At 49.3% G+C, this 15,250-nt stretch overlaps 1 protein-coding gene across 2 annotated transcripts in view; it reads right to left on the reverse strand.

The window, feature by feature from the left end:
- MAGI3 (membrane associated guanylate kinase, WW and PDZ domain containing 3) overlaps window positions 1-15,250 on the reverse strand; it is a 1,323,293-nt gene that overhangs the window by 519,726 nt on the left and 788,317 nt on the right. The window lies entirely within an intron of this gene.

The raw sequence follows: 15,250 nt of genomic DNA on the forward strand, positions 1-15,250 counted from the left end.
CCCATGTGGTGAGAGGTCTCCCACTGCAGCTCTAAAAGTGGACCATGTACAGCAATCCAGCTTGAAAAGTACCAACATGTTGTCCGGCACCTTTGTACTGCCTGAATATTTGGTTCTGCTGCTGCCTGAGTCAAAGCAACATCCAGTGGAAGAGCTGCATTCAAAACACTGAAGCAGACACCTGATCCTGGCCCAGATGCTACACCTGCCAGAGAGCAACTTGTGTGATCATGACTTGGAGGCTACCACGGCCCACAACCAGTGCACATCAGATGATAGCCCTGGGGGCGTGGCTTGGAGCCGCGGATGCAAGTCGCCTGAACTGCAAGCTCCGCGACTGAGCCCGCACTTATCCTGTTACAACGGACCCCCGGACCCCTCGACCCTCTCAAGGGGTAAATATAGGGACTGTGCCCCTTCCTCGAAGAGCTGGGGCGAGAGGTTGGCGGACGCCCACGGATCTGCCCCCTTTTCTCTGGACTTGCTTGTGGGCTACTGGAGAGTGTCACACATCGTCCAGGTTACAGATGCAAGATTGGGGGCGCCCCCACTGGCGTGAGACCCCAGACCGTGTCTGTGACTTTCGAGCTAGCCCCACAACACCCTGCCATGGGAAAACCCAAAGGAAGGAGAGATGGGGCTCAACAGCAATCGGACACTGAACTACCGGGACGTGGCAAGCAGGAAGAGCAGGAACAACTCTGCGACACACCCATACAGCTGCAACTGGACAAGATCTAGCAGGATATAGCTCAGGTGGCCACGAGCCTGGGCCTCTTGAGGGCAGACCATGGGAAACTTGTGGATAGGGTCACAGCAGTTGAGGGCGCACTACTGTCCATCGAATCAACGCATAAGGACCTCAAGACCACTATGATCGATGTGCTGGACCGAGTTGGGGCGTTGGAGAAAAGGGCGGAGGAGGCGGAAGGACGCAATCGCCGGAGAAAACGGAGGGGAACGATATGTTTTGTATCTGGAGACATGGCTGAAGTCGGTGGTGGCTCTGGAGGGTCTGTCGTCCTTTTATACACTAGAAAGAGCTCACAGAGTGCCTGCCAGACCGCCTCTGCAAGGGCGTCCCCCCCGGCCGGTGGTGGCGCGGCTGCTCCACTACCGTGACAGAGACCTCCTGCTACAGAGGGCGAGAGCGGATGGTCCCTATCAAGTGGGAAACAGTAAAGTAAATCTCTTCCCCGACTATACATACGAAACTCAGCAGCGCCGGACCTCCTTCCTGGTTGTCAAGAGAGAACTGAGGGAAGAAGGCCTCTAATACTCGTTTTTCTCAGCCAGACTGCAAGTCATAGTGGATGGTTCGACAAATTTTTTTGACACCCTAGAAGAAGCATGCGCCTGGCTGGAACTCTACCGCGCAGGGAAGGATGGTGCGGAACGCAGAGTACGGAATCCTACGGATCCCCTCCATCAGAGACAGCTTCGAAGACAACGACGCCGGCAGAGGAGCCTGAAGGTACCGCTACCGCGGGAAACAGAGGCAGAGCGCCGGGATGTGCTGGAGGCGGTGACCGCGCTGTCGAACTCGCAGGGGCGGCGATCCCCAGAAAGAACTGACTGACAAAGATAAAGATGGATCCGACGGCGGCGATAGTGGACGAAATACTGGACACGGGCTGAGAAACCTGAGGGACTAATCATGGCGAGCCGACTTAGACTTGCTGAACTCGCTGATGCAGGTTTGGGGCGGGGGTGTGAGGGGGGAGACCGTTGAGGGACTGCTTAGTTGACTGGCAGATAGTCCTGAGGAGGTAGCCCTTTGCGAACTTGGAACTAAAACATACTCCCGGCACGCACTGTTGAAAGTACTTTGGCTCTGTTTGGGTCGAGGGGAGGGAGATGTCTGACATGCCTATTTTTAGAGGGCTCAGTTGACCGGCGAGGTCTGGAGGAGTAGGGCGGCTGCCCGTTGGTTTCCAGCCCCCCTTCATTGCCCTTAAGGCATGCCAGTAGTGTCTGCTGCCGGGCTTAGCAGTTGTTTGTTAGCTATCATGGTTTGGATGGGAACTAGATGGGAGTTGCTAGGTCCTGTTCTTGGGGGGAGGAGGGGAGTGGGATGTTCAAAAGGGAGTTTGGTGTACATGTTCACCGATGCAGTAATAGGAGTAGGATTTCGATTGCACAGGAAACTATGGGAGAATGGGTGATACAGCTAATTTGTAATGCATAACTTGGAATGTGCGGGGTCTTCATACCATGGCAAGACGGCATAGGATACACACATATCTGGTTCGCAGGGGAGTGCACATTGCGTTGCTCCAGGAGACACACTTAACAAGGGCTGAGGGGATTGCACTGCAGCGTAGGTGGCGGGACCAGGTTTACAACACTACATACTCTGCATTTGCTAGGGGGGCACTGATTTGGATTAGAGTGGGGGTCCCTTTCCAGCTGACTGGGCAGACGGTAGATCCCGAGGGCAGATTTGTGGCCATCACCGGGAGGCTGCGAGGCAGGGACGTTGCCATCTGTAGTGTATATGCCCCTAACGGTGATCAGTTGAGCTTCTTGACGCGGCTGTCTGGATGTCTGGCACATTACCTAGCGAGCCCTCTGCTGATGGGGGGAGATTTCAATTCCTTTACGGATGTCTTTTTGGATAGATTACATCCCCCATGGCCGATTCACCGGTCCATCGCCTGACCAAGGGTATGCTGGATTGGCAAACGAGATGGGGGTTAGTGGACTCCTGGCGGGCACAGCACCCAGATGACCGAGACTACTCCTATTTCTACGGTATGCATGAACTCCATGTGAGACTAGACGCGGTGCTGTGCTCCTCCACAGTAATGCCTGCTATTGTGCGTACTGAATATCTAACCAGAACGATATCTGACCACAACCCATTGCTGGTCTCCATGCAGTGGATGACGGAGACCTCGTGTGTCCCCACTTGGAGACTACGCCCTGAATCAATGGATGACCCGCTCTTCCACGCTGAGTTGGAGGAGGGTATCGTTCACTATTTTGTGGAAAATGCAGGTACGACTGCAACGAGAGCAACAGAATGGGATGTCTTCAAGGTGGTTGTCAGGGGGCTCTGCATAGGGAAGCATGTGGGAGTGCGGAAGGTACTCATAGGAGATCTAGACAAAGCTGACAGTGCATTATGCGAGATAGAATGCTCAAGGCCTGGCCACCCTGAATTACAGGAGAGACTTAGCGCAGCGAGGGAAGCAGTGGCAGCAGCAGTGGAGCGCTTACGTTGTTTTGACCATAAGGCCTACACGATGAGAACCCATGCAGAGGGAGATATAGCGGGGACCTTGCTGGCATGGTTGGCCAACCCTGCTAAAAGAAGCTCCCCCATCCTGGCCCTGGAAACGGAGGGAGATGAGGTGGTTCATACCCAACAGGAGATTCTGCAGTGTTTTACGCGCTACTATGGCGCACTCTACAAAAGTAAGGTAAGGGCTGATGACCCGGCCATAAATACCTTCTTAGACGACCTGCATCTACCAGGGCTTGATACGGAACAAGCGAGAGAACTAGGTAAAGACATTGAGGTGAGAGAAATCCGAAGTGCCATTAAACATATGGCCCGCAATAAACCCCGGGGTTAGACGGGCTACCCATTGAATTTTATGGGAAGTATGTCGACTTATTGGCGCCGAGACTCCAGGAAGTCTATAGAGAAGCAAAAGACCTCCGTCAGCTACCCCAATCTATGCAAGAGGCCCTGGTGATCCCACTGCTAAAGCCAGGGAGGAAAAGTAAAGACACGGCCTCTTATAGGCCACTGTCGATGTTAACAACCAATTACAAAATACTGAGCAGCATATTGGCGTCCCGGCTGCTACAATATAGGACTACGGTAGTCCACGAGAATCAAGCCCGTTTTAATACCAACGCGGAACACGGCCTCGAACATCAGACGATTGGTTCGTCTGCTGGGGGAAGATCACCCAGAGGCGACTAAACCAATGGTACTGTCGATAGATATCGAGAAAGCCTTTGATAGTCTAGAGTGGGGATTTTTATACAACGTGATGGGACGCTTTGGCTTGGCGGGAGACTACCTGCAATGGACGAGGGTCTTGTACACGTCGGTGGTAGCCAGAGTGAGAGTAGGCACGTTGGTGTCACCGCAATATCTAGTAGAACGAGGAACGAGACAAAGGTGTTCGTTGTCCCCATTATTGTTTGCCCTGGTGGTGGAACCCCTCGCGGTTACAATTCGGACGGGACGCCACTATGGGGGATTGGAGAGCAGAGGGAGGCGACAGTACAACTCGCTATATGTGGACGATTTGTTGTTCTTCCTTGAAGATGCTGACAGGGCACTGTCGCGGGCCGAAAGCTTGCTCTTGGAATTTGGGGGAGTTTCAGGCCTGAGAGTAAACTGGTCAAAGACGTGTCTATTCCCGGCGAGACAGGGGGAGACCCGGCCTGACGTGGCCCGAGCGGTGAGGTGGGACCCACCTGCTTGAAGTACCTGGGAGTACACATATACCACAAGGAAGTGGACCTGCTTGGGGGGTGGGGGGGGGGGGGGGGGGTATAGACCGTGGCGTGAGAGCGCTGAAGAGCAGTATGGCCTTTTGGGCCGCTCTTCCATTGTCGGTGATGGGCCGGGTGGCCGTCCTAAAAATGGTAGTGCTCCCTCGTTTCTTATATTACTTTCAGACACTGCCAGTGTGGATACCGAGCTCCACTTTCAAACTGTTGAAATCACTAATAGTGTCTTTCCTATGGGGGGTAGGTAGGCGCAGGGTTGCACAGGCAACGCTTATACGGCCCAAAGCTCTGGGTGGACTGGCGGTCCCGGACTTTGAGTTATACTACCTAGCAGCCCAACTGCAGATCTTCACACAAGAAGTAGCCAGAGAATTCAGATGTCCGGACCATCTGAGGGGCAGAGGGATACCACGCCATGTCCTATCGTTTATAGCTTTGCAGCAGAAGTTAGACCTCAGGGGTCTTCTAATGGAGGAGAATACGCTTAGGCACTGTTGGAACCGTTCCCAGGGCAGGGCGGGAGTACTGCACCCATATGCACCCGAAATACCGCTTGGAATGGTAACAGCGTGCCGCATGGCGGCGACTGGTCCCCTTTGCTTATTTGGGAGGAGGCGAGACTCTAAATGTTGGGGGACCTGTACGAATACGGGGTCATACTTCCCTACCAGACGCTTCAAGAGAGGTTTGACCTCCCAAGAGGAGATTTCTTATTACACGCAGCATTAGTGAGAGCAATACAGGCACATTGGAGGGACGGTCTTCTGGAGCCACAGACATCAATGGCTTGCCAGTATACCATGATGGCTGCTGGGATTTTCAAAGCAGTCACTTGTCTGTACTCCAGAATGCTCAATGAAGGTTTGGAGCCCCTGACCATATTGAAAGGAAAGTGGGAGACGGATCTAGGAAAGGATATCCCTGACACAGCATGGGCGCAGATAGTGCGGAGAGCCTGGAAGAGCACGAGGAACGCCAGGTTCCAACTAGTACACTTCTATATACTCCACAGAGCATATTTAACACCGGGGAAAATCAGAAAATACTTTAAAATAGCGGAGGCAGCGTGCCCCAGGTGCACGAGAGCTGGGGTGGAAATGGACCATATGTTGTGGTCCTGTCCCGCGCTGGGACTGTATTGGAAGGAGGTGGGAGATACCCTGAACAAGATCACAGAGAGGCAACTGACGTTTGATATGGCTGTTAGCATCTTGCATTGGTTCCCCCACACATCCAAGACTAAAACCACGAACAAATTTCTGGACATGAGGCTTATACTGGCGAAACGTGAAATTACGAAACATTGGAAGGCCACAGCGGTTCCCAGCAATAGATGCTGGAGAGGCGAGTTTCTATAATGGGCTGCCAGTGAGACGCGTAACGATATCAGCTGGCACATAGGCGAAACGATGATAAAGCACTAGAAGCGGCAACAGCATGGGAGACCTTAGTGCAGGCGCTGCGAGAGTATGAGTTGCAGGTAGACTGAGCAGGTTGGGTCCCGAATTATAGGACGGCCCCGAAACATGACCAGGGCATCACACAGAATAATACATAGTTACTCCTGGGAACGCATAATGATGAGAGACGAAACACGGTTGTACGCAGGTGATGGGGGCTCTGGGAGGAGGGAGGGTGAGGGGAAAAGTTTCAGTAGAAGGGAGTTGAAGGGCCATTTTGAAAAGGCTGTCTTTTGTTGGGTGCACTAAATGTAAAAGAGCTGATAGACCAACGTAAAATGTAGGTATAGCGGATGGGAGGTCTCAGATCAGCGCTACGGGGTCGTTATAGCAATTGGTATGTAATTGTTTTATGTAAGATTTGTGCAGAAAACCAATAAACTACGTTTAAAAAAATAAATAAATCAGATGATAGCCTTGAGCCTGTGTCTGACAGAATAGGCGACCACGGAGCTGGCCTGCCATGCGCACATGTTGCAGCCAAATTCCAGAGTGAAGCCATGCTACGGTCCCGTGTCAGCACAACAGCAGCTGAAAGCGCCGGCCAGGAGAACACTTGCCAACACCGCACAACCACAGCAATGTGAGCAAGTGACAGTGCCTCACATGTGAAGGACTGATCTAGATGTGCGGACTGCGTTCTGTGTCAGAAAAATTGACTTTTACTTAAACAACACCTTTTTTAGTACAGACCGTTGAACTGAACTCCTAAATCGTTTGCATGAGTAGAGACCCAATGAACTATGCCTGCGCTTGAGCTGAAGTTCCATAGACACTGGTGAAACTCTTAGAAGGAGTGGAAACGCTTAGCTAGGAATCATAGTTGGAATCACAGACCTGTAGTTGGGACCCATTGAATTGTGTGGGAGTATGTTTTGCTGTGCTATCAAAGTGCGTTCTTTTTACTAAGATAAGCACTGGGCTTAACAGTGGTGTCTGTTTGACTGTTGAGTTCTGAGCTCTTCCGCCCCCAACCCTACCTCCCAGATTAACGTTTCTATGCCCTTCTTTCTAACCTGCGAGTCAAATGCAGGCATTTCCTGCACATTAGCCTTTTAGTCATAGCCGTACTCTTGCAGACTGTGCATCTAGGTGTGACTGACGGCGGCAAGAAGTCTTCAGAATACAGCACAAAAAGGGTAGGTCATATATAGAGTTAACAATAGGTCCAAGTGAAAAATTAATAAATATAGTTTACAGAACATAAAATAACAAGAAGGAACAGCACTTCTGTTTCATACCCCTCTAAGGAAAAAAAAGAACAGAGGTGATCTTTTTAGCACAAGCTGTCTGATTGCAAAAGACTGATTGTTAGCTTAACAAAATCTCACAGTGGGCTTAAAGTGTTGCTTCCCACTGGTTAGCTTGATTGTCACTCGCATTTGTTTGCTTCTTATTCAAAAGTTTGACGTGTTCATATTCTGTTCTTCCCCTCCACTGGAACATCCTCTTTACTTGTGCCCTTCCACTGTTCACTTTTAGGGAACTACTTTTTCATATTTGAAGAGGGTGGGCGGACACTGTCTCACATCCCAGCACTCAGTTTGCCCCGATGCATCGTAGTAAATGCAGTGCATGATAACAGTAGATAGCAACACATTCTTTTCAGAGGTGCTGGAAATGCTGCCCAAAGTCTTCTCAGGTCTCTGTACTACTCGCTGGGCGCAGAGGCATCAACCAGAGCTCGTCAGCTCATTAGCTCAAGGGAGCCATTTCAGACAGGCGGACGGGGGTGCACACTGCCTCACACCCAGAACTCAGTTTGCCCCAATGCATCATAGTAAATGCAGTGCATGATAACACTTACTTCGGTGTCAGGTTTTAGTTTTTCACCAGTGTTTGTGCAGCCAGTGCTGTGTATCTCTAGACACGTGTTTCAGGATAGTTGTCCTTCGGTAGGTAGCAACATATTATTTTTGGGGGTGCTGGGTGTGATTTGGGCAGAATTTCCAGCACTCCCAAAAATAATGTCTCTCCCATGATGCACTCTCTCTCTCTCTTTCTCTCTCCCTCTTCCATGTGCTTCTCTTCCCTACTCTCCGCATTGCTCTCTCTGCCCATGTCTGTCTGTGGTGTTCTTCCCTCCTGTGTTTCTACGCCCGTCCTTCAATCTAAGAGGCATCCACCACCTCCCTGGGTCGGAAAATAAAAAATTTAAGCAAATAGCACCAGTGTCAATCCACTGGTGAGCACATGCATTCTCATGTGAGTGTCAGCCGAATGACGAGAATGCCATTGCATTGTTTTCATTTTTTTTGTTCTAATGATACCTCACAGCGCTCCAATGCTGTACAGCACCAGCACAAGCAATTGGCAAAGTCAATGGGTCCTAAAGGAGAGACTTATGCCTTTGCCAATGATTGCTAACACTTATGACAAAACAAAACACACATTTATGGAGAAAAAGTGTAAATAATTAAATGTTACATTTGTTTGCTGTAAACAAAAATTGAGCATGAAACTAGTAAATAGACCCCTTGTTCTTGACTTGCAGACATCTGAAAATACGGTCAGCTAGTATTGGGAGGATAAATATATATTATTATATGTGGGAAAAAGGCCTCTATTGAAGTGTCTTCATCTCCTTAGTGGCCTCCTCCCCTGTACCAAGCAGGGTGCTACAGGGAGGTCTAGCCCTAGAGTTGCTGTGGGGAGCCCAATTGCTCATTCTGCCGGGCCGCTCTCCTTCCCCTGTGCTGGTGGGTGCCCAGATCCCTCTGGTGTGTGCCAACCTAGTCCAATGAGTCCTGTTTTCCTGCAAAGAGGCCTCCTCATCATTGACCCCCACCTGTGCATGTTGCCCACTGGACCGTCGTAAACGGTGTAGGGGCCTGACCACCATGGACTTTTCCTGTCCTGCCTTTCTTGGGGAAAAGGGATGCTGGCCAGCGTGCCCTAGGTTTCCCTTGGTTGGACCCCTGCCACTGAATTCTTCCTGACTACTCTAACTGCCGGGACCACGGACAGGTTTTTGAGTAAGTGGGTCGATAAGACAGATTCTGTGGGACAGAAGTTCCACCACACCGTTCTACCGCTTCCTTCTCCATTGCTGCTCCCCCCGGAATGTTCTGCTGCGGCTTCCCTGCCATTCCTGGTCTCAATATGGGGACACACCCTGACTCCAGCACAAACGAAAATCGAAATGTTTATGGCCAAATTGGATGGCGGGACAGTGCCTCAGCATCACAGTCTGCCCCCACAGATAATACAAGCTATACAGGCCTCCTGGCTGGTCATGGTAAGAAAGGTTGGTAACGCTGGGGTCATTGTTGCCCTTCAGCGACAGGACCTACGCAATAAAGGCGATTGGGTGTGGATGGGAGCATATCCGACCTGGAAGACTCTGTTGTGACCCTTAAAGGCGGAGGTTACTCTTCTGACGCTGCAGTCCCGCATCTTGGAAGTTCGTATGGAAGGCACTGAAAATCGAGCCAGGCAGAACAACCAGAGGTTTTTGGGGATACCCAAGGGGGTTGAGGAGATGGCCCTGAGACATCCTCCACCTCTGATAGCCAAAATCCTAAACTGTCAGGACCGAGATCACACCTTTTGTTCCGCCAGGGAAAAGCAAAAAGCATGCTTTCAATCCGCCAAGATTATCATCTTCCTGAACAATACTCGCTTTGGCCAGTGGCAGCACAAATTGTTCGTAGGTGTCAAGCAGAAGCGGAGGTCTTAATACATCACATGCATTTTCCTCTTCCCGAATCAAAGTCCTTTATGCTTACAAACACCTTTTTTTTTTTTACACTCCTAAGGGAGTGGGTGACGGAAGAGTGACCCTTGGGAGGACACACTCCTACATCCTGGGAATCATCACACCAGGGAAGGCGCCAGGTGGCCAGAGCCAGTCCCCCAGAGCAACATGCAATGTAGCGGGCCAGCAGGAGGAGGGCTCGCACAGATGGCTCATCGGCCTCCTCTGCTGTGGGGGCTGAAAATCCTAAGCATAGACTCCGGTGCGGTATGGCCAGGATGGCAAGACCCACACAGAGTGGGACCCCACAGCCGAATGGCTTATCCTTTCAAGGGAGCAATGTTGAGCACCAGGCCGGCTGACACGAGGACTCTACCCGGAGTTAATGTGACTAGCTTTGCCAGCAGCTCATTATCCTACTTGTGGAGTCTGCCCCTGGAGAGATGTCCTAGGTGGAGGTCCCCAGCAATTATACTTTTCTTTGTGTTCTGTTATTGTTGGGGCAACAGATGCTTCTTGGGTGAGGGGTATTTGGGGGGACTTTTGAGAGATGGTTTTGAACCCGTTGGGCTCAGTTCTCCTAGCAGTGGAGATCACACTTTTGATCACTTGCGCTCTTCTCCCTGTACATGCTTCAGAGCATTAATCACTTCCCGTGGGTTACCCTAAAGAAGGTCGAGGGAAAACAAGTGGAGTGGTCTCGCTACTCCCTTGTCCTATACCATGGCTGTGCTTAAAATCATGACATGTAATGTTAACGGCCTTAATGACTGCATTCAATGTAGAGCGGTGTTGGGGTTTGTGGGACACAAAACCAGATGTCGTGATGCTACAGGAGACACATCATTTAGGCTCCCGCTGCCCGTTACAGGTCCAATACGAGTATACTCTAGGGGCACCGGGGGGTGGTGGAGGGGTAGTAGCTGGGGATGCCCATCATTATTTATAAAAGTATCCCTATGGAGGCCTCTCGCAGTATGTCAGATCCAGCGGGAACATATGTGGTAGTGGAAGGCGCAATTGCGAGCCAGGTATTTACCCTGGTGCGCCTAAAAGTTCACAACCCCAATTGCTTGGGCCCACCCTCGAAGTGGTGAAGAACGTACTACTAGCTCTCCCACAGGGCATTACAGTGCTGGGTGGAGACTTCAATATGATAATTCCGGCCTCCAAAGACTACACTGGCCTGTTCCTGAACAAGGAGCTGACAGACTGGACGACCAGTCTTAGGCTCTGTGGTGTCTGGCGAGTTTGGAACCCATACACTTTGGCATACACTCACACGTCAGCAGCACACAAGGCACAGTCCCGAATTGACGTATTCTTTCTGCCCACCACTGACTCGCTTCTTACCATGGGTGCCTGTGTTCTCCCCTGGGGACTTTCGGACCGTTCCCCAGTATTAAACCGTTTTGGGATGGCTGTGCCTTCCAATCATCCTATCTGGCGGCTGAATGCGTGGTGTCTGAGAAATCCTGAGGTTATTGACCTCTTTTTTCAGGAGCTGGACACTAACCTCACCCTAAGCGTGGGCTCTATGGAGTTTCCCGGGACTTTGTAGGCGACGGGCAAGGCTTACATGCGTGGTGTTGTTGACTTGTACCTCTGGGCCCAAGATAGGTCAAAACTCTGTATAGCTCATGTGGAAGAGCACATGGGTGCAGATGAAACAGACTCCCATCAGGTGGGGATTGACAGAGCATACCTGAGGCAGATTAACCTTGCAAGGCCCGGTCCTGTTGGATCGCAACCGATTACGCTAACTCCCAACAAAAGAAATGTATCCCTCTCTGATATGAAAACCAGAAAAACATTGGGCCCAGATGGCTTCCTGGCTGAATATTACCAAACACGCCGCACACCACTACTTCCCCACTTGATTGGCATGTACAGTGAAGCCTTTACTAAGGGTTACTTTCCGGATGGGCTCAATGTGGCCACTATTGTGGTTCTTCAGAAGGCTTGACGTACCCAGCAACTGCGCATCCTATTGCCCAATCTATCTGATCAACAGTGAGCTCAAAATATATGCCAAAGTCCTGGCTAACAGGCTCCTTAAGGTCGAACATCAGTTGATTTACCCACACCAATGTGCTTTTAAGCCCCAACGCAGTAGACAGCACTACATCCACAAGTTTCAGGCAGATGTGGATATCAACAGCATCTTGCAGGGTCCAACACTTTTTTACTGATAGACTTCAAAAATTCTTTCGACTCCCTTGACTGGGACTTCCTGTGGGATACCCGGAGACGCTCGGGTCATATCATATGTGTGGGCATTGTATGCTGACCCAGCCGGACAAGTACGGGCTAACGGGGTACTGTCAACGGCTTTTCCTATACAATGCAGCACCAGACAAGGGTGTCCTTGGTCACCCCTCCATTTCGCCTTGGCAATAGAGTTGCTGGTATTCTGTGTGCGATGCGGCACCCAAGTCTAGGGATTCTGATGGAGGGACAGTATAGAAGATTGGATAGTTCTGTATGCTTACGACATCTTGCTTTTTGTCTCTACCCCAGAAACTACTGGTCCAAGGCTAAGTCATATGCTGAAACAATATGGGCAGACTTATGGCCTTCTGGTTAATACATCCAAATTGATTTTGGTCCCCTTGAACGGACCACCTATAGTTATATCTTAGCGCTCTCTGCTACCATTCCACAGATTGAGCTTTCTTTACCTAGGCATATATATATTTCCCTGCTTCCTACTCTCACTTGGTTGCTTAACCTAATTCAGTTGTTCCGTAAAAATGCGGAAAGATCTATATAGATGGGCCCAACTGCCACGTAACCTACTGGGGAGGGTGGCTCTTTTTAAGATGATGATCTTACCACAGTTCTTGTATGTCTTGCAGAACTTTCCCCACCCCCTGCCCAAACACTGGTTCACAGGGTAACACTCTGCTGTGCACTCCTTTCTCTGGGCCAGTTGGGTGCCTCACGTGTTTAGGAAGTGTGTACACTCTACTTTTGATGGAGGGGAGCAGGAGTTAGCAGCAGCATATTTACAGCTCTATTACTGGTCCTCTTAGTTGGTGGTTCTATGTAACTGGCTCCTGAAGTGGGTGGGGCGACCCAGCTTTTAGGATCAAAATGATATCTTTGAGCTGGTACACCACTATGAACAGCTGTATGGAACTCCCACTCCCCACACCCTCCCTGACCTCACTAGAACTGTGTTCCTGACATGGAGATCATCATTGCCCTGGACTGGGTGGACGGGCAGGATCACACTGCACACACCCCCTTTGGCAGATTTTGGCACATGGGACCTCATAAGCATCTCTAGACATGGGGATGTGTGGCAGGGTACACATGTTATCCTTTCAAGATTTACAGGCCCACTTTCATTTACAACAGTCCCAATTCTTTAGGTTCTTGCAGCGCCGCCATGCCCTGGCATCTCACCAAGAGCTTATTGGGGAACCACCTGTGTTTAGCCCCCAGGAGGCTAAATTGCTCATGGGTCCCCAGGGCAAGGGGGTTATTTCTAGGTTCTACCGTTCTCTTGTTAACAATTCACCGGACTTATTGGCCCCTTTGAAGGCCCACTGGGAATCGCGGGTTGGTCTCCTGGAAGAAGTAAATGGAGGGAGGCTCTTATGGCACCTAGAGAATTGATTGTCTAGGTTCTGCATGATCCAGCTCAAATTTTACACACCACGTACTTGACATCGCTGAAGCTTTGACAGGTGGAACAGCAGCAACCCTCCGCCTCCTCTACGTGCAATAGAAACCCAGCAGACTTCTTCCATGTGACTTGGTCCTGTCCGGTGATCAAGAAGTATTGGTCCACTGTCTTCCAAACACTTCTACAAACACTGCACCACCCAACTGACTTTACTTCTCGCAATGCTCTTCTTGGTTTGATGGAAGACCTTGGTGGTTCCAGAAGTGACTGCCTGCTGGTGGGTCTGGGGACACTGGTAGCTAAAAAGGACATCGCTCGATTGTGGCCGTGTGGCAAGCAGCCATTAACTGCTGCGTGAAATTGGAGGAGCCAATATACGCTGCTCGTGGATGTTCTCATAAAAAGATCTGGTGGAAATGGTGGGATTATTATGGGTTGCAGGGCACGATTGGTTGACTGCACACACAATGATGATACACACTTATAATGGTTGTAGACGGCTGGGTGGGTTTTGGTTTGCTTTGTTTTCTTGTGAAAATCAGTACAATTTGGTTTATTAAAAACGAAATGAAAGGTCAATTCTTTGGAAAGCCAAAAATTCCTAACAGTAAAGTGGCAAATAATTTGCAACGCTGATGTGCTTTTGTAAAGTTCTTTAGCAAAATTAGTATATCACTGGGCAGGGACGCCTCCAGCAGAATGTTTTTCTTATCCAACTGAGGCAGAGAATAAAAGTGCATACTCTTTCCGCTGAGCTCTCACATACAGTCCAAAAAGTATGGAGTAGTATGGTTGTTTGCTACACGTCCATCAAAACAGCTGTAGGCCAAGTCTGGGTACCAAGTTTTTGAGATATTGCCACTGCAATTGATGTAATGAAAACTCAAGGTAAATTAAATTGCATGTTGGAGAGGCTATTTTTCTGAAACTTATAAACTCCATGACCTGAAGATCCCTTTATCCATTTGAAGGGCTGACGCTGATCAGCACAGATGCAGGAAGTGAATTTTAAGTGTATAGACTCGGGTTCTATCAACAGTCAATCAATATTATTTCAGCTCAGTTGTGTTGCAGCATTTTTCTACAGCCTTCAGATGTAATTCGAGGTAACACGAAATCATTTTAGAAAGCAGTGCAAACATGTTTACTACTTTACTTTCAACAAACGTTTTTCCAAGAAAATGATGCAGTGTGCTCTCTCTAATAAAATGAATTCTAACCTCCCCCCTTTGCTTAGGGGTACTGAATAATATTTACCCTCGTGCAATGTGAGTAACAGAGTCATCCTCCAGTAAGTGCAATTATAAAAATGGTGATGGAAGCTCCAAAATTTACACGTCAAATGATGGGTTAAGAAACATAATGAAATATCTGCACAAACTGTCATTTTCACGGTGCTAGTCACTAAATTAACGCTATCAAGTTACTGAACTCACCCACTATATTAGTGGTGCTGAATAATTATAACTTGATGTAGCAAATTTATCACAATTCCAAACAGACTTGAAAGCACTTTGTAGCCTCGAGTTGTGCACAGGAATAGGGCTATTTTATAATATATAAACAGTCTGTTGCCAAAACAGAAAAACATTCTACCCACAAGGAAGTCAATGTTCACCTCACCTAAAATGACACCCATGTAACTGCTTGAAAAAAGCTCTTAGATAAAATAGATAGTACTGAGGCCTGTTCTAGCAGCTCAGCTTCGATCGACTAGACTAGGCAGCGCCAAGTATCTTCTAAGACCGAGAAAGAGTGACTTCTGATATGCCTTTTCACCATAACTCCTTGAAAATTTATAAACGTCACCGTGGATCCAGCATTATGGCCATTCCGTGCTTTGAGCACCAGTGCTGCTAAATCACACCCTGTAAAAACAGTAGTTAATGTACCAGCTTGCTCCCACTTCTGTTAAAGCGAATTCCTACGAAATATATTTCCCAATACGATACCAAAAAAAAACAACTAAGTAAAAAGATGTTT

Source organism: Lissotriton vulgaris, chromosome 5 (assembly GCF_964263255.1).
Source record: "Lissotriton vulgaris chromosome 5, aLisVul1.2, whole genome shotgun sequence".
Taxonomy (NCBI): Eukaryota; Metazoa; Chordata; class Amphibia; order Caudata; family Salamandridae; genus Lissotriton; species Lissotriton vulgaris.